We start from the raw sequence: 18815 nt of genomic DNA, 5'->3' as shown, positions 1-18815 counted from the left end.
GAGGATGCTTGGTGACTTTACTGCACCTAATTCCAATTTACATGGAAGAAGCATCTCAATTCCTACCATTGGAGCAAACAATTTTGAGCTTAAACCTCAATTAGTTTCTCTGATGCAGCAGAACTGCAAGTTCCATGGACTTCCATCTAAAGATCCTTTTCAGTTCTTAGCTGAATTTTTGCAGATCTGTGATATTGTTAAGACTAATGGAGTAGATCCTGAAGTCTACAGGCTCATGTTTTTCCCTTTTGCTGTGAGAGACAGAGCTAGAATATGGTTAGATTCTCAACCTAAAGATAGCCTGAACTTTTGGGATAAGCTGGTCAACGCTTTCTTAGCCAAGTTCTTTCCTCCTCAAAAGCTGAGTAAGCTTAGAGTGGATGTTCAAACCTTCAGACAGAAAGAAGGTGAATTCCTCTATGAAGCTTGGGAGAGATACAAGGAACTGACCAAAAAGTGTCCTTCTGACATGCTTTCAAAATGGACCATCCTGGATATATTCTATGATGGTCTATCTGAATTATCTAAAATGTCATTGGATACTTCTGCAGGTGGATCCATTCACCTAAAGAAAATGCCTGCAGAAGCTCAAGAACTTATTGACATGGTTGCTAACAACCAGTTTATGTACACTTCTGAGAGGAATCCTGTAAGTAATGGGACACCTCAGAAGAAGGGAGTTCTTGAAATTGATACTCTGAATGCCATATTGGCTCAGAATAAAATATTGACTCAGCAAGTCAATATGATTTCTGAGAGTCTGAATGGAATGCAAGCTGCATCCAACAGTACTCAAGAGGCATCTTCTGAAGAAGAAGCTTATGATCCTGAGAACCCTGCAATAGCAGAGGTAAAGTATATGGGTGAACCCTATGGAAACACTTATAATCTCTCATGGAGAAATCACCCAAATATCTCATGGAAAGATCAACAAAAGCCTCAACAAGGCTTTAATAATGGTGAAAGAAATAGGTTTAGCAATAGCAAGCCTTTTCCATCATCCACTCAGTAACAGACAGAGAACTCTGAACAAAATACTTCTAATTTAGCAAACTTAGTCTCTGATCTATCTAAGGCCACTCTGAGTTTCATGAATGAAACAAGGTCCTCCATTAGAAATTTGGAGGCACAAGTGGGCCAGCTGAATAAGAAGATCACTGAAACCCCTCCTAGTACCCTCCCAAGGAATACAGAAGAAAATCCAAAAGAGGAGTGCAAGGCCATTGATATAACCATCATGGCCGAATCCAAGGAGGAAGGGGAGGACGTGAATCCCAAGGAGGAAGACCTCCTGGGACGTCCAGTGATCAACAAGGAGTGTCCCTCTGAGGAACCAAAGGAATCTGAGACTCATCTAGAGACCATAAAGATTCCATTGAACCTCCTTATGCCATTCATGAGCTCTGATGAGTATTCCTCTTCTGAAGAGAATGAGGATGTTACTGAAGAGCAAGTTGCCAAGTTCCTTGGTGCAATCATGAAGCTGAATGCAAATTTATTTGGTAAAGAGACTTGGGGAGATGAACCTCCCCTGTTCACCAATGAACTAAATGCATTGGATCAACTGAGATTGCCTCAGAAGAAACAGGATCCTGAAAAGTTCCTAATACCTTGTACCATAGGCACCATGACCTTTGAGAAGGCGCTATGTGACCTTGGGTCAGGAATAAACCTCATGCCACTCTCTGTAATGGAGAAACTGGGAATCTTTGAGGTTCAAGCTGCTAGAATCTCATTAGAGATTGCAGACAATTCAAGAAAAGAGGCTTATGAACAGGTAGAGGACGTGTTAGTAAAGGTTGAAGGCCTTTACATCCCTGCTGATTTCATAATCCTAGATACTGGGAAGGATGAGGATGAATCCATCATCCTCGGAAGACCCTTCCTAGCCACAGCAAGAGCTGTGATTGATGTTGACAGAGGTGAACTATTCCTATAATTGAATGAGGACTCCCTTGTGTTTAAAACTCAAGGACATCCTTCTGTAAACATGGAAAAGAGGCACAGTAAGCTTCTCCCAAAACAGAGTCATACAGAGCCCCCACAATCAAACTCTAAGTTTGGTGTTGGGAGGCCACAACCAAACTCTAAGTTTGGTGTTGAACTCCCATATCCAAACTCTAAGTTTGGTGTTGAATGTCTATAAAATTGACCTGATCACCTGTGTGGAGCCATGAGAGCCCACTGTCAAGCTATTGACATTAAAGAAGCGCTTGTTGGGAGGCAACCCAATTTTTGTTTATCTAATTTTATTTTTATTTTTATTGTTCTTTCATGTTTTATTAGGTTTATGATCATGTGGAGTCACAAAATAAATAGAAAAATCAAAAACAGAATCAAAAACAGCAGAAGAAAAATCACACCCTGGAGGAAGGGCTTACTGGCGTTTAAACGCCAGTAAGGACCATCTGGATGGCGTTCAACGCCAGAACAGAGCATGGATCTGGCGTTGAACGCCCAAAACGAGCAGCATCCTGGTGTTCTGACGCCAGGAATGCACACTGAGGAAAGCTGGCGCTGAACGCCAGAAACAAGCATAGAACTGGCGTTCAACGCCAGAAACATGCTGCATCTGGGCGCTGAACGCCCAGAACAAGCATCAATTCGGCGTTTAAACGCCAGAATTGCATGCAAAGGCATTTTACATGCCTAATTGGTGCAGGGATGTAAATCCTTGACACCTCAGGATCTGTGGACACCACAGGATCCCCACATACCTCCACTCACCTTACCTCCTCATAATCCTATATCACCCTTTTCCAAGAACCCTTCACCAATCACCTCCAATCCCCCTCCAAAACCATCATACACCCACCTACACCCACCCACTCAAATTCAAACCATCACTCCTTCCTTTTCACACACCATAACCACCTTAAACCCGCAGTGGCCGAACCATACACATATCCCTCCATCTCCTCCATATCTTCTTCTTCTTCTTCTATTCTTTCTTCTTTTTCTCGAGGGCGAGCAACATTCTAAGTTTGGTATGGTAAAAGCATTGCTTTTTTTTGTTTTTCCATAACCATTGATGGCACCTAAGGCCAGAGAAACCTCTAGAAAGAGGAAAGGGAAGACAAAAGCTTCCATCAAGGGTCTATAGCTCAGTGGTAGAACATTTGACTGCAAATCAAGAGATCCTTGAGATACCTCAGGGGATACATTTTCCTCCACACAATTATTGGGGACAACTAAGGGTGGAACATCAAGGGCACTCCATCATCCTCCATGAAATTAGAGAAGATCAAAGAGCAATGAGGGAGGAGCAACAAAGACAAGAAAGAGACATAGAAGAGCTCAAGGACATCATTGGTTCCTCAAGAAGGAAACGCCATCATCACTATGGTGGACACATTCCTTGTTCTTAAATTTTCTGTTTTTCGTTTTCTTATGTTAAATGTTTATCTATGTTTGTGTCTTTATTACATGATCATTAGTGTCTAAGTGTCTATGCCTTAAAGTAGTGAATATGAATCCATCACCTCTCTTAAATGAAAAATATTTTAAAAACAGAAGAACAAGAAGTACATGAGTTTCGAATTTATCCTTGAACTTAGTTTAATTATATTGATGTAGTGACAATACTTTTTTTTTTCTGAATGAATGCTTGAACAGTGCATATGTCTTTTGAAGTTGTTGTTTAAGAATGTTAAATATGTTGGCTCTTGAAAGAATGATGAACAGAAGAAATGTTATTTGATAATCTAAAAAATCATAAAAATGATTCTTGAAGCAAGAAAAAGCAGTGAATACACAAGCTTGCAGAAAAAAAATGTGAAAAAATAGAGAAAAAAAATAAAAAGAAAAAGCAAGCAGAAAAAGCCAAAAGCTCTTGAAACCAAAAGGCAAGAGCAAAAAGCCAATAGCCCTTAAAATCAAAAGGCAAGGGTAAATAAAAAGGATCCAAGGCTTTGAGCATCAGTGGATAGGAGGGCCTAAAGGAATAAAATCCTGGCCTAAGCGGCTAAACCAAGTTGTCCCTAACCATGTGCTTGTGGCGTGAAGGTGTCAAGTGAAAACTTGGGACTGAGCGGTTAAAGTCATGGTCCAAAGCAAAAAAAGAGTGTGCTTAAGAACCCTGGACACCTCTAATTGGGGACTTTAGCAAAGCTGAGTCACAATCTGAAAAGGTTCACCCAGTTATGTGTCTGTGGCATTTATGTATCCGGTGGTAACACTGGAAAACAAAGTGCTTAGGGCCACGGCCAAGACTCATAAAGTAGCTGTGTTCAAGAATCAACATACTGAACTAGGAGAATCAATAACACTATCTGAACTCTGAGTTCCTATAAATGCCAATCATTCTGAACTTCAATGGATAAAGTGAGATGCCAAAACTATTCAAGAGGAAAAAAGCTAAAAGTCCTGCTCATCTGATTGGAGCTATGTTTCATTGATATTTTGGAATTTATAGTATATTCTCTTCTTTTTATCCTATTTGATTTTCAGTTACTTGGGGACAAGCAACAATTTAAGTTTGGTGTTGTGATGAGCGGATAATTTATACACATTTTGGCATTGTTTTTAGTATGTTTTTAGTAGGATCTAGTTACTTTTAGGGATGTTTTTATTAGGTTTTATGTTAAATTCACATTTCTGGACTTTACTATGAGTTTGTGTGTTTTTCTGTGATTTCAGGTATTTTCTGGCTAAAATTGAGGGACTTGAGCAAAAATCAGATTCAGAGGAAGAAGGACTGCTGATGCTGTTGGATTCTGACCTCCCTACACTCGAAGTGGATTTTCTGGAGCTACAGAACTCCAAATGGCGCGCTCTCAACGGCGTTAGAAAATATAGACATCCAGGGCTTTCCAGCAATATATAATAGTCCATACTTTGCCTGAGTTTAGACGATGCAAAAGGGCGTTGAACGCCAGTTCTACGCTGCAGTCTGGAGTTAAACGCCAGAAACACGTCACGAACCAGAGTTAAACGCCAAAAACACGTTACAACTTGGCGTTCAACTCCAAAAGAAGCCTCTGCACGTGTAAACTTCAAGCTCAGCCCAAGCACACACCAAGTGGGCCCCGGAAGTGAATTTCTGCATCAATTACTTACTTCTGTAAACCCTAGTAGCTTGTTTAGTATATATAGAACTTTTTATCATTGTATTCAGAGTCTTGCTTACTCCGGTTCTCCTCTGGGGCCGAGACCAATGAACTCCATTATCACTTATGTATTTTCAACGGTAGAGTTTCTGCACTCCATAGATTAAGGTGTGGAGCTCTGCTGTTCCTCATGATTTAATGCAAAGTGCTACTGTTTTTCTATTCAATTCAACTTATTCCGGTTCTAAGATATCCATTCGTTCCCAAAAACATGATGAATGTGATGATTATGTGATGCTCATCATCATTCTCACTTATGAACGCGTGCCTGACAAACACTTCCGTTCTACATGCAAACAAGCTAGAATGAATATCTCTTAGATATCTAATACAGGGGACCGAGTCTGAGTTATTAGTATCTTCGTGGTATAAGTTAGAACCCATGGATGGCCATTCCTGAGATCCGGAAAGTCTAAACCTTGTCTGTGGTATTTCGAGTAGGATCTGGGAAGGGATGGCTGTGACGAACTTCAAACTCGCGAGTGCTGGGCGTAGTGACAGACGCAAAAGGAGGGTGAACCCTATTCCAGTATGATCGAAAACCTCCAGATGATTAGCCATGCCGTGACAGAGCATTTGGACATTTTTCACAGAGAGGATGGGATGTAGCCATTGACAACGGTGATGCCTTACATAAAGCTTGCCATGGAAAGGAGTAGGAAGGATTGGATGAAGACAGCAGGAAAGCAGAGGTTTAGAGGAACGAAAGCATCTCTATAAACTTATCTGAAATTCTCACCAATAAATTACATAAGTATTTCTATCTTTATTTTCTGTTTATTTATTATTATTATTCGAAAACTCCATAACCATTTGATATCCGCCTGACTGAGATTTACAAGGTGACCATAGCTTGCTTCAAGCCGACAATCTCCGTGGGATCGACCCTTACTCACGTAAGGTTTTATTACTTTGACGACCTAGTGCACTTGCTGGTTAGTTGTGCGAAGTTGTGAAGTTATGTTTGGACCATGGTACTGTGCACCAGTTTGTTGGCGCCATTGCCAGGGAGAGAACGAACAACAAATTTTACAACCTGAGTAACAATTTCGCATACCAGAGTTGCAATGGTGTTATTGTTGGCTATTGTATATATGTTAATATGTAAATATCTTGCTTTTTGGTTGTCTTTGTTGATGGTTAGGATTGGGATCCCGGAGGACATTTGACATTCAAGCATTTGGTGGAAAAGTCAAGCACAAGCCACCATAGCAAGGGCTCTCCCAATTGTCTAACTTAAAGACATTAAATAAAAGTGTTTGGTATAATTGTTCTAACTCTTCTCTTTTTTGTATATATTTTGGCTTAATTACATGTTTGCTTGTTTTGGTTAGCTTAGGATTAATTTAATTTTGAGCTTAAATATGTTAATTTTAGTTTGGATCATGAATTTATGGGTTCTTGCATATTTTGGGTTGAATTTTGATTGAACTAAGGCTTGGTACTTTAGAATTTTGAAAAAAAAATTTTGCAAAACAGGGCATTTGTGCGTACGCACGTACTTGTGCGTGCACACTGACCTGTGCACACACACACTTATCATTTTGCCCTCTGTTCGCAGCGCCAGCACGCCTTTTGCGTGCGCTCAGCTGCTTTCCGTGACCTGTGCATATGCACCTAATCGTGCGTATGCACACATACCCTTTTTCGCGCTTCTTGTGCGGCCACACAGACATGTACGTCCGCACGCCAACCTGCAACCACTCTGGTGGGAGCATGAAAGATATTCTCCCCGGATTTTATTTGTACACGGAGGATCGTGCAACGCTTAAGTGTGGGGGAGGATTCGCCATTTTCGGGTGTAAACTTTCTTTTCTCAAACACCTTGCACTTTATTTTTACTTCTTTTAGTAGGTTTCTTGTATATATTTGGAGTGATTTTTTTTATTATTGCATTACATTTCCTTCTAGTATATATGTCCTAGACTATTCATAGTTTATATCTATTGCGTTTTGTATCTTTTTCTTAATATATATTTTATAGATAGAAATTGTGATTGGATGACGTGAATAGTATAGCACCTAGTTCAATTTTGTCCTAATTGTTCATGTTAATTTTTGCTTGTTGAAAATTAGGAATAGAACTAGGAGAGATTTTGAAATTGCATCCATCACAACATACATACATACATACATATAGTAAATAAGTTTTAGTAAAACAACAAAGAATTTTCAAGAAATCTCTTTTTGGGCATTCCATTGATTAGATTTGAAAATTATTTTTGAACTTTCTTGAAGTATCTTCTTATGGAACATAGAAAATAGCTTGAACAAATACCAAGTGAGATTTGAGCTTAAATGGATGGTTGCACATTTTCAACCACAAATTTTGTTCTTGTGTGTTATAAACTCCTTCTATGACTGTGATCTTAGATTTGCTTTAATCTATATGTCCTATATTTGTTGTTTTGGATTGTATTTAGTATGATTGAGGCTATTTTTTATTTAAGCTCACTTAACCCATATGGCCAACCCTTGCATCTACCTTTGTAAACCACTTTTGAGCCTTTTAATTCCTCTTTGTTCTTATTATAAGCACAGCATTCACCCTAAGTGAAAAATCATTATGTCTATTGATTGTATCTTTGATTAGCCTGGGTCTGAGTGTGTGTGTGTGTGTTAATCAAGTGTGGGGGGAATTTGTGGGAAACATTGGTAGTTAGTTAGCTTTGGGTGTTCATTGAAAATATGGAAAAATGGGTAACTACTCATGCATCTATTGGTTAAAACATATGCATCTCTTTTTGTTGATAATAAAAAAAGAAAAAAAAGAAAAAAGAAAAAAAAGAGAAAAAGAAAAGAAAGAGAAATGATAATAAGAATGTAAATAAGATATGCATATGTAGTTGAATTGGAAAGAGTATGCATGAGTGAATGTGAGAAAGAGAATAAATGGGTAGTTAGGTTGTTTTGTTATGTATATGGGATGATATAGGATTAGGTGGGATACTTGAGCTAATCAAAGATCCAATCTATTAGCCCACTAAACCATATTAATCCTACCCTTACCTAAGCCCCATTACAACCCACAAAAGTCCTCGTGATATTTTCATTCATTCATCAAGTATTAGTTGATTGTTAGATGACTTGCAAATCTTTGAGAAACATGATTAAAGGAGGATTGAGTGATTAAACCCTACACATTGAGCGATTAGAGTGTAAACACATCCGGTGAGGGTTTCGATTGCTCAATTCTATGTTTCCATTGCTTATCTTGTGTCTTCTTGCAAGTTGTTAAACTTAGTTTTTGAAAATTTCAAATCAAATCTTTGGATATTGATCATATTGCTATATTTTCCTTGTCTTGGCCCTAAGTTCCTACTTTGGATTGATTGAGATTCTTTTGTTTGTTTTTACCAAACTCAATAGGAATCATAGTGTAGATATATATAGATAGCATTTAGTATAGTTACATGCATGTAGGTAGTTGCATTAATAATTACCCCTTCATTCATCTCCTTTGGTTGGTTTAGCATGAGGACATGCTTGGTTTAAGTGTGGAAGAATTGATGAATCCATATTTTACGGTATATTTTGGTTTGATTTGAGTGGATTCCATCACATAAACCCACATTTATTCACCTAAATAGCATGCTTTTGAGATTTCTTCCTAAATTGTGCTTGAAAGTGAAAACATACTCTTTTGTGCTTAATTTAGTCAATTTTATTCACTTTAATCCCATTTGGTGCCTTGATGTATTTGTTAAGTAATTTTCAGGTTTCCAAGGCAAGTATGGGTTGAAGAAGCGAAGAAAAGAGCATGCAAAAGGGAAGAATTCAAGAAATGAAGGATTTGGAAAGTTGCCAGCCCTGACCTCTCTATACTAAATTGCTCATAACTTGAGCTATAGAGGTCCAAATGAGGCGGTTCCAGTGGCATTGGAAAGCTAACGTCCGGGGCTTCAAAATGATATGCAATTTTCTATAGTGGACATAAGTCTAAGTGTGCGTACATACAGATATTTGTGCGTACGCACAAGTCAGGATTTAGCATGTGTGCGTCCGCACAGGTCCCTGCACGTGACCTCGTTAATTGCAACTCGCTGGCAGCGATTTTTGGGCCCTCAAAACCCAATCCAACTCATTTTTTGAATTCTTCCCTTTTGCATGCTCTTTTCCTCACTTCTTCAACCCAAACTTGCCTTAGAAACCTGAAAATCACTTAACAAATATATCAAGGCACCAAATGGGATTAAAGTGAATAAAATTGACTAAATTAAGCACAAAAGAGCATATTTTCACTATCAAGCACAATTTAGGAAGAAATCTCAAAAGCATGCTATTTAGGTGAATAAATGTGGGTTAATGTGATAGAATCCACTCAAATCAAACCAAAATATATCGTAAAAGATGGATTCATCAACAGCTTCATTTGAAAAATGCACCCTATTCCCAAACACCAAAAGCGTAGCCCTTGGTGTAGAAAAGCGTAGCCTTTGAGAATAGGCAACGGCCGAATAGGAATCACCCGAAAAAGCGTAGCCGTAGCCCAGAAAGCGTAGCCGTAGCCTAAGGCATCATTTTTTTCACTTTTGCCTACACTTTTCAAGTGTACCTGAATGGGTGTTTTTCTTGTAGTGTGAAGAGATTCTTTTATTGAGAAATTCTAGACCAGTATTAATCTTCACTTCATCAACACACCCATCTGACCTCTAGGTTTCATCCTTTTACATACCACTTTTGGGAAAGGCATGATCCAGAACCTTGAGCATTGACTACATTGCGGTTGACGTGGCATCAGTGTACACTGCCTTGATAGGTCAGACCCTTGAACTGGATACTTGCGGTCATTTGTACTCCTCATCTCTGCATGAAATTTCCGAATTCATAAGGAATTGCTACCATAAAACTTATTAGGTATTCGCACAAAAATATTATAATGAAAGCCTGAATCTAAGTGGGTGCATCAAGGGAAGATAAGTCAACACCATTGAGCTCAGAGGTGTCTAAGCACGAGAAGACCTACGACCACAACCTGGTGAAAAAACTGAAGAGGTTCAAATAGGAGATTAGGCAAAAAAAACAAGCATAGGAGCTAACCTAAATAAAGAATTGAAAGTGAACCTTGTTAGGCTCTTACAACAAAATTCTGATCTCTTTGCCTGGAAAGCTTCTAACATGCCCGGGATACACCCCGACCTCATGAGTCACAAGCTCGCTGTTTATCCCGGTTTGTGACCTATTCAACAAAAGCAACGGAAGCTCAGCCCTGAAAGAGCACAAGTCATGGAAGAACAAGTGCAAGCTTTACTAGAAGCTCGGTTCATAAGGGACGTAAAATATCCTTTGTAGCTGGCTAATGATGTACTCATGAAAAAACAAAATGGGAAGTGGAGAATGTGTGTCAATTATACCGACCTCAATAAAGCTTGTCATAAAGATTGATATCCTCTTTCCATCATTGATGCCTTAGTAGATTCAGCTTCATGGTATAGATATTTATCTTTTATGGACGCATACTTGGGATACAACCAAATTTCAATGTATAAGTTAGACCAGGAAAAGATTTCCTATCACTCCAAAAGCCAACTACGGTTATGTGGTCATGCCTTTTGGATTAAAAAATGTTGGAGCCACCTATCAACGGCTAATGAATAAGGTGTTCTCATCCCATCTCGGTAAGTTGATGGAGGTCTACGTCGATGACATGCTTGTCAAAACCAAAGAAGACGTTAACCTCTTTTCTGACTTAGCTAAGGTATTCAACACGATAAGAAAGCACGGGATGCAACTAAATCCCTCAAAATGCACCTTCACAGTGGAAGCCAGGAAGTTCTTAGGCTTTATGCTCACCCAAAAGGGCATCGAAGCCAACCCGGACAAGTGCAAAGCAATATTGGAGATGAAAAGCCCAACTTACCTCAAGAAAGTCCAAATTTAAATAGAAGGTTAGCGGCCTTATCTAGCTTCTTGGCAGAATTAGCTCTGAAGTCTCTACCATGTCTCAATACTAAAAAAAAAAGGGAGTTAATTTGGATGGACTTAGGAATTTGAGCAAGCTTTCCAGACTTCAAAAATCTCCTAAGCAACCTCCAATCCTTACCCGACCTGTTCAAGGGAAAGAGCTCATATTGTATTTAGCAATTGCAAATAGGTCCATAGCCTCGGCTCTCATCCAAGAATATGAGACCGGACAACAACCGATTTATTTTGTTAGCAAGGCCCTACATGCGGCAGAGCTAAACTATCAAAAGCTAGAGAAGTTTGCATATGCCCTTGTTATCACTTCTAGAAGGCTCCGACCTTATTTTCAAGCTCATACCATAAATGTACAAACTAATCAGCCTATAAAGCACATCTTACAAAAGACAAATACTACAGGTCGAATGCTTCAATGGGCAATAGAGCTGTCCGAATTCGACTTAAGGTATGAAACTCAAACAGTAATTAAATCCCAATATTTAGCCGACTTTGTAGCCGAATACACTGAGACTCAAGAAATTCCTACAGGCTACAGCCTGGAACTTATATGTAGATGGATCAACCAATAAAGCTAGAAGTAGAGCAAGAGTTTTTTGGAAAACAAAGAAGGAACTCAGATAGAACTTTCATTAAAACTCGAGTTTCCAGCCTCCAACAATCAAGTCGAGTACAACGCATTACTCACTAGCTTGAGGCTAGCCAAAGAAGTTGGGACAGTAAAGCTGATTGTGTTTAGTGATTCTCAAGTAATAACTTCTCAAGTTAATGGAACTTATCAGGATAAAGATCACAACATGAAGAAGTACTTAGAAGAAATTGAGAAATAATTAGCTCAATTTTTGGAAGCAGAAATCTAACATAGAGCTAAAATATCCAACATCTAAGCTAATTCCCTCTCCAAATTGGCTACCACCAAGCCAAGGGGCAACAACAGAAGCTTGATCTAGGAAATTCTCCACACACCGTTAGTAACAAAATAAGTCGACAAGTCAAATACAATGACTATTTCTAACCCAAGTTTAGGTTGGATAACCCCCGTTACCAAATATCTCAAATTCAATATCATCCCAGAAGAAGAAAAGGAAGCAAGGAGGCTCACAAGGGAAGCATAAAACTACACCCTGTTTCACAACGTTCTATATAAAAGAGGAGTATCTACACCTCTACTAAAGTGCATCCCAACCTCCAAAACTAACGCGGTCTTAGAAGAAATCCATAGCGGCATATGCGGAAATCATCTAGGAGCATGATCACTAGTTAAGAAACTGATTCGAGATGGCTTCTTTTGGCCAACCTTGCAAAAGGATGCAGGAGACTTCGTAAAGAAATGTCCACCTTGCCAGAAGCATGCTAACTTTCATGTGGTACCTCCAGAAGAGCTCATTACCATCACCTTGCTTTGGCCATGTACAAAGTGGGGCTTGGATCTCCTCGGTCTATTCTCATAGGCACCTGGACAAGTAAAGTACCTCATAGAGGGTATTGATTATTTCACAAAGTGGGATTAAGACAGAACTTTTAGCAACCAGCATAGCTCAAAGAAGTTGAAAGTTTCTCCATAAGAATATTGTCACCCGGTTTGGAGTTCCACACACCATTAACACGGACAATAAAACTCAGTTCATCGACTCAGCCTTCAGAAGCTTGGTGGCAAGCATCAAGATTAAGCACCAGTTCACATCAGTAGAACATCCCCAAACCAATGGACAAGCAGAAACTGCGAATAAAGTCATGTTAACTGGTTAAAATGCTTACTACAAGACTCAAAGGGAGCATGGACAAACGAGCTCCCTAAAGTCTTGTGGACATATTGGACACCCCCTACCCCCACTCAACAAATGGGGAATCTGCTTTCCGACTTGCTTACGGAACAGAAGCCATGATACCTATAGAAGTCAATGAAGAATCTCCAAAGGTTAGATTCTACGATGAAGTAGGAAACATCCAAGCTCAAAAGGAAGAAGTTGATCTCCTCCCAAAAGTCTGAGAAAAGCTCGGGTAAAAGAGGAAGCATTGAAACAAAGAATGGCCTTCAGGTACAACAAGAAAGTCATCAAAAGAAGCTTCACAACAAGTGACCCCATATTAATCCGAAATGATATCGGAACATAGAAGTCGGGCGATGGAAAGCTGGCTACAAACTGGAAAGGACATTACAAGATCACTGAAGCTTATGAAAAGGTTACTACAAAGTGTTTGACTTAAGGAAAAATGAGCTCCCAAGGTCATGGCATGCATGTAACATAAAATAATATTACAGTTAGAAAGCGCACCTTGCTCCCTAGTGTACTCTTTTTTCCGACTTCATGGTTTTTTTTCCAAGAATGTTTTTCCTATAGGGGTTTTAACGAGGCACCATAGTGAGGGCTAAGGGTTAATGGAAAACTCTTGGTAGCAACAACACTTATGTAAATCATTTTTTCCTTATTAATGATAGTTCATTTTCTCAAAAAAGTTTCCCATTCAAATGCACTAATTTAAGGGAAAAAACTGCGAGAATTATTGCCCGACCTAATTTAAGGTCGGCAAGATGAAGTGATGGGTACAAATTAGTGTAAGAATTTATATAAGCAGATCATGGTCCAACCTCATTGAAACTTAAAGGGTTAGGCCTTAAACGAATCACAAAAGTAACTTGTTAAAGCCGACTACTTAAAACCAAAGCACAATTAATTAAGGGAAATAGCATCAACCTTACAAATGAAAGGTCCAACATAACGGCCACGCTACTTTGGCCGACGTCTTCAGAGACTTAACAAAATCAGAATCAAAAGTTATCAAGTGACTAAAAATCACTAAGTCACAGAGGACTAAACTATGCCGAATAAAAAAGAGGTGATTTAACAATCATTCATATGAAAAGCTATTACCATAGTGAGAAAACGTTTTTAAACAGCAAAATGAAGGGAACAAATCATCCAAAAACTCGAAACTATTACAAAATAAATTGTTCACAAAGACCCACAAGTCGGGCCAGTCAAAATTTGAAAACAAAAACTAAGAGGCAGGAAACTGCTAATTGGAAGTCATGTTGGAGGCATCCTCGGCTAATACTAAAGAGGATGGGAAAGTGGTGCACGAATTGTGAATTACACTTTTCACAACTCGTACCGCTAACAAGCAAGTGCACTGGGTCGTCCAAGTAATACCTTGTGAGTTTGAAGCTCGTCACAGTCATTCAATCCCTGAATCCTACTCGGAATACCACAGACAAGGTTTAGACTTTCCGGATTCTCAAGAATGCTGCCAATGGATTCTAGCTTATACCACGAAGATTCTGATTAAGGAATCCAAGAGATATTCATTCAATCGAAGGTAGAACAGAAGTGGTTGTCAGGCACGCCTTCATACGTTGAGGATGATGATGAGTGTCACGGATCATCACATCCATCATATTGAAGTGCGAATAAACATCTTAGATAAAAACAAGCGTGTTTGAATATAAAACAGAAATAGTTGCATTAATTCATCGAAACACAGCAGAGCTTCTCACCCCCAACAATGGAGTTCAGAGACTCATGCCGTCAAAGAGTACAAAGTTCAGATCTAAAATGTCATGAGTTACAAAATAAATCTCTAAAAGTTGTTTAAATACTAAACTAGTAACCTAAGTTTTCAGAAAATGAGTAAACTAAGATAGATAGTGCAGAAATCCACTTTCTGGGGCCCACTTGGTGTGTGCTGGGGCTAAGACTTGAGCTTTACATGTGCCTAGGCTGTTTCCAGAGTTAAACGCCAGGTTGTAACCTGTTTCTGGCATTTAACTCCAACTTGTAACCTGTTTCTGGCGTTTAACGCCAAAATGCAACATGGAACTGGCGTTGAACGCGAGTTTACGTCGTTTATCTTTGAGCAAACTATGGACTATTATATATTGCTGGAAAGCCCTGGATGTCTACTTTCCAACGCAATTGAGAGCGTGCCATTTGAACTTCTGTAGCTCCGGAAAATGCATTTCGAGTGCAGGGAGTTCAGAATCCAACAGCATCTGCAGTCCTTTTTCAGCTTGAATCAGATTTTTGCTCAGCTCCCTCAATTTCAGCCAGAAATTACCTGATATTATAGAAAAACACACAAACTCATAGTAAAGTCCAGAAATATGAAGTTTTCCAAGAAACTAATGAAAATATACTAAAAACTAACTAAAACATACTAAAAACTACATGAAATTAACCCCAAAAAGCGTATAAAATATCCGCTCAACACCAAACTTAAACTGTTGCTTGTCCCCAAGTAACTAGACAAATAAAATAGAATACAATTAAGTCAAGAAGCAATAATATCTCAGAGTTTTTGAGTGAAGCTCAGATTCTAATCAGATGAGCGGGACTAGTAGCTTTTTTTGCTTCCGAACAGTTTTGGCATCTCAGTTTATCCATTGAAGCTCAGAATGATTACATCTATAGGAACTTAGAATTCAGATAGTGTTATTGATTCTCCTAGTTCAGTATGTTGATTCTTGAACACAGCTACTTTATGAGTCTTGGCCGTGGCCCTAAGCACTCTGTTTTCCAGTATTACCACCGGATACATACATGCCACAGAGACATAACTGGGTGTCCAGGGTTCTTAAGCACACTCTGTTTTTGCTTTGGACCTCGACTTTAACCGCTCAGTCTCAAGTTTTTACTTGACACCTTCACGCCACAAGCACATGGTTAGGGACAGCTTGGTTTAGCTGCTTAGGCCAGGATTTTATTCCTTTAGGCCCTCCTATCCACTGATGCTCAAAGCCTTGGATCCTTTTCATTACCCTTGCCTTTTGGTTCTAAGGGCTATTGGCTTTTTGCTCTTGCCTTTTGGTTTAAAGAGCTTTTGGCTTTTTCTGCTTGCCTTTTTTTTTCGCAATTTTTTTTGCAAGCTTTGTTCTTCACTGCTTTTTCTTGCTTCAAGAATCATTTTTATGATTTTTTAGATTATCAAATAACATTTCTCCTTTTTCATCATTCTTTCAAGAGCCAACATATTTAACATTCATAAACATCAAATTCAGAAGACATATGCACTATTCAAGCATTCATTCAGAAGACAAAAAGCATTGCCACCACATGTAAATAATTAGATTTTTTCTTATTAAAAACTCAAAAAGTATTGCCTCCTTATTCTAAAGAAAATCTGCTATTTTATTAATGTTTAACGATGATGAGAAAAATAAATTATAGCTTAATTAGAGATAAAATCAGAATATAGATACTAATTACTACTACTCATATATAACTTCTAAGGAAAAACTCAAATAAGAACAATTATCACAGAGTTAAGGCTAAGATTAGAACTCAACAACCTTGAATTTGGGAGGTGGATGCCTCTTTAGTCTGTGGAGTGCTTCGCCCTTCAAGAGATAGTTTCTGACACTTTAATTCCTTCAGTTCACGCCCTTGCTCTTCTTGTTCTCTAAGCAATTTGCAGAGCATGCTGTTTTGATTTTGCTGTTCTTTCTTCAGTTGATCTACAGCTTCTTGCAACTTGGTGACAGATGCTTCTAGGCGCTCCCAATATTCAATTTGAGGGATTTCCGGGAGGAACTCCTCTGCTTTTCTCTTGATGGGGTCGTCCTGCACTTGTTGTCCTTCCATAGATATTTTGGTGATTGGTTGCTCAACTGAGATATACTTATCTACTCCCATCTTTATCCCAGTATCTTTACATAACAGAGAAACTAAGCTTGGATAAGCCAATTTGGGATCCTTGGAGTTCTTGTTTGCAATTTTGTAAAGCTCACAAGCAATCAGCTGATGAACTTCCACTTCTTTTTCCAGCATAATGCAATGAATCATCACTGCTCTTCTGATGGTGACTTCAGAGCGGTTGCTAGTGGGCAGTATAGAGCGCCCAATGAAGTCCAGCCAGCCTCTGGTGATTGGTTTGAGATCTCCTCTCTTGAGTTGGTTCGGAGCACCCTTTGTGTTGGTTGTCCACTTGGCTCCAGGGAGGCATATGTCCTCTAGGATTTTATCCAAGCCCAGGTTTGATCTCATTATTCTCCTATTAAAGGAGTCTGGGTCATCTTGCAGTTGAGGCAGCTTGAAGATCTCCCTTATTTTATCAGGATGGGTGTGAACAACCTTCACTCTGACCAAAGTTCTATAGTCATAGAATGCGGTTCCAGCTATCCTCTGCCTGTCCATCTGCCATAGATTAGCATAGAATTCCTGAACCATATTTCTTGCCACCTTTGTTTCAGGATTAGCTAGGACTTCCCAGCTCCTGTTTCGAATTTGCTCTTGGATCTCCGAGTATTCATCTTCTTTCAGATCGAATTTAACTTCCGGGATCACTGACCTTAGACTCATTATTTTGTAAAAATGGTCTGAATGTTCTTTGGTTATGAACTTTCCTTGATTCCAAAGTGGTTTTGGAATATTCTCCTTCTTGCCTCTTGAGTCGGTTTGTTTTCCCTTGGGAGCCATGATCTTAGTGGGTATTGGCTTAGTGATCACGGATAAACACACCAAACTTAGAGGTTTTCTTGTTCTCAAGCAAAAGAAGAGAAAGGAGAGGGAAAGAGGGAGAGCCAAGCGCAACTTGTGGAGGAGAGGGGGAGGACAAATTAGGATTTAAAGGGAAAAAGGAGGGTGGGTTCAAAAATTTTGAAGGAGATATGATAGAAGATATGATTTGTAAAAGATAAGTATGATAGGAAAAAGATATGATTTAAAATTGAAAATATATGAAAGATATTTGAAAAAGATAAATCTAAATTTTGAAAAGGATGATGTGAGGATTTGAAAAAGATATTGATGATTTGAAAAGATTTTAGAGTGAAAAGAGATAGATTTGTTTTGAAAAGGAATTGAAAATAATTTGAAGAGGATTAAGAAAAAAGGCTTATGAATTAAGATACATTTGATATCTTTTTGAAAAAAAGGATTTGAAAAATTAGGATTTGTAACATGTTTGTGCAAGAAATCATGAATTGAAACATAAAAAATGGAAAAAAATTTGAATTGAAAACGAAATTGCCTACTCCCCACAATCTTGGCGTTAAACGCCCAACTGCTGCATGTTTTGGAAGTTTAACGCCCAGTTGGTGCTTGGTCTGGGCGTTTAACGCCCAGCTGTTGCTTCTAGCTGGCGTTAAACGCCAGAAACCCCTTTGTCACTAGGCATTTTTCTGAACATCCAGGATGCTGTCAATCTGGTATTGAACGCCCAGAAGCTGCTTCTTTCTGGCGTTTAACGCCCAGATGGCTATCTTTACTGGTGTTAAACGCCCAGTAGATGCTTCTTTTGGGCGTTTAACGCCCAGTTGTGCCTCATACTGGCGTTTTCTTGCCAGTGAGCTCTTTTTCTCTGTTTTGTGTGCTGAATCCTTCTGTAACCCTGTGAACCTATGCAATTGACTCTTTATCTTATTAACATTGAACTTATATTCTTTAAAAATAAATAAAATGAAGAGTAGGGCAAAATAACAGAAAAAGTTTTGCCAATGGCTGGGTTGCCTCCCAGCAAGCGCTTCTTTATTGTCTTTAGCTAGACTTTGCTGAGCTTTTAAACTAGCCTCAGCCTTGAGAACTCTTGCTCAACATTGCCTTCAAGATAGTGTTTGATTTTCTGTCCATTAACAATAAACTTCTTATTAGAATCAATTTCTTGAAGCTCCACATAACCATATGCTGATACACTTGTAATCACATATGGTCCCCTCCACCAGGATTTCAGTTTCCCAGGGAATAGCCTGAGCCTAGAGTTAAACAACAGAACCTTTTGTCCTGGTTCAAAGACTCTTGATGATAGCTTTCTATCATGCCACCTTTTTTATTTCTCCTTATAAAGTTTGGCATT

General features: G+C 38.9%; 1 non-coding gene across 1 annotated transcript; it reads right to left on the bottom strand.

The window, feature by feature from the left end:
• Positions 1–367: 367 nt before the first annotated feature.
• LOC148577542 (small nucleolar RNA R71) lies at positions 368–475 on the bottom strand. Its single transcript, XR_015904454.1, has one exon. It is a non-coding gene; the product is annotated as a small nucleolar RNA R71 (small nucleolar RNA).
• Positions 476–18815: the final 18340 nt, after the last annotated feature.

Source organism: Arachis ipaensis, chromosome B1 (assembly GCF_059453495.1).
Source record: "Arachis ipaensis isolate K30076 ecotype BB chromosome B1, ASM5945349v1, whole genome shotgun sequence".
NCBI lineage: Eukaryota > Viridiplantae > Streptophyta > Magnoliopsida > Fabales > Fabaceae > Arachis > Arachis ipaensis.
The sequence above is the reverse complement of the archived record's forward strand: the minus strand, read 5'-3'. Positions and strand labels throughout refer to the sequence as shown.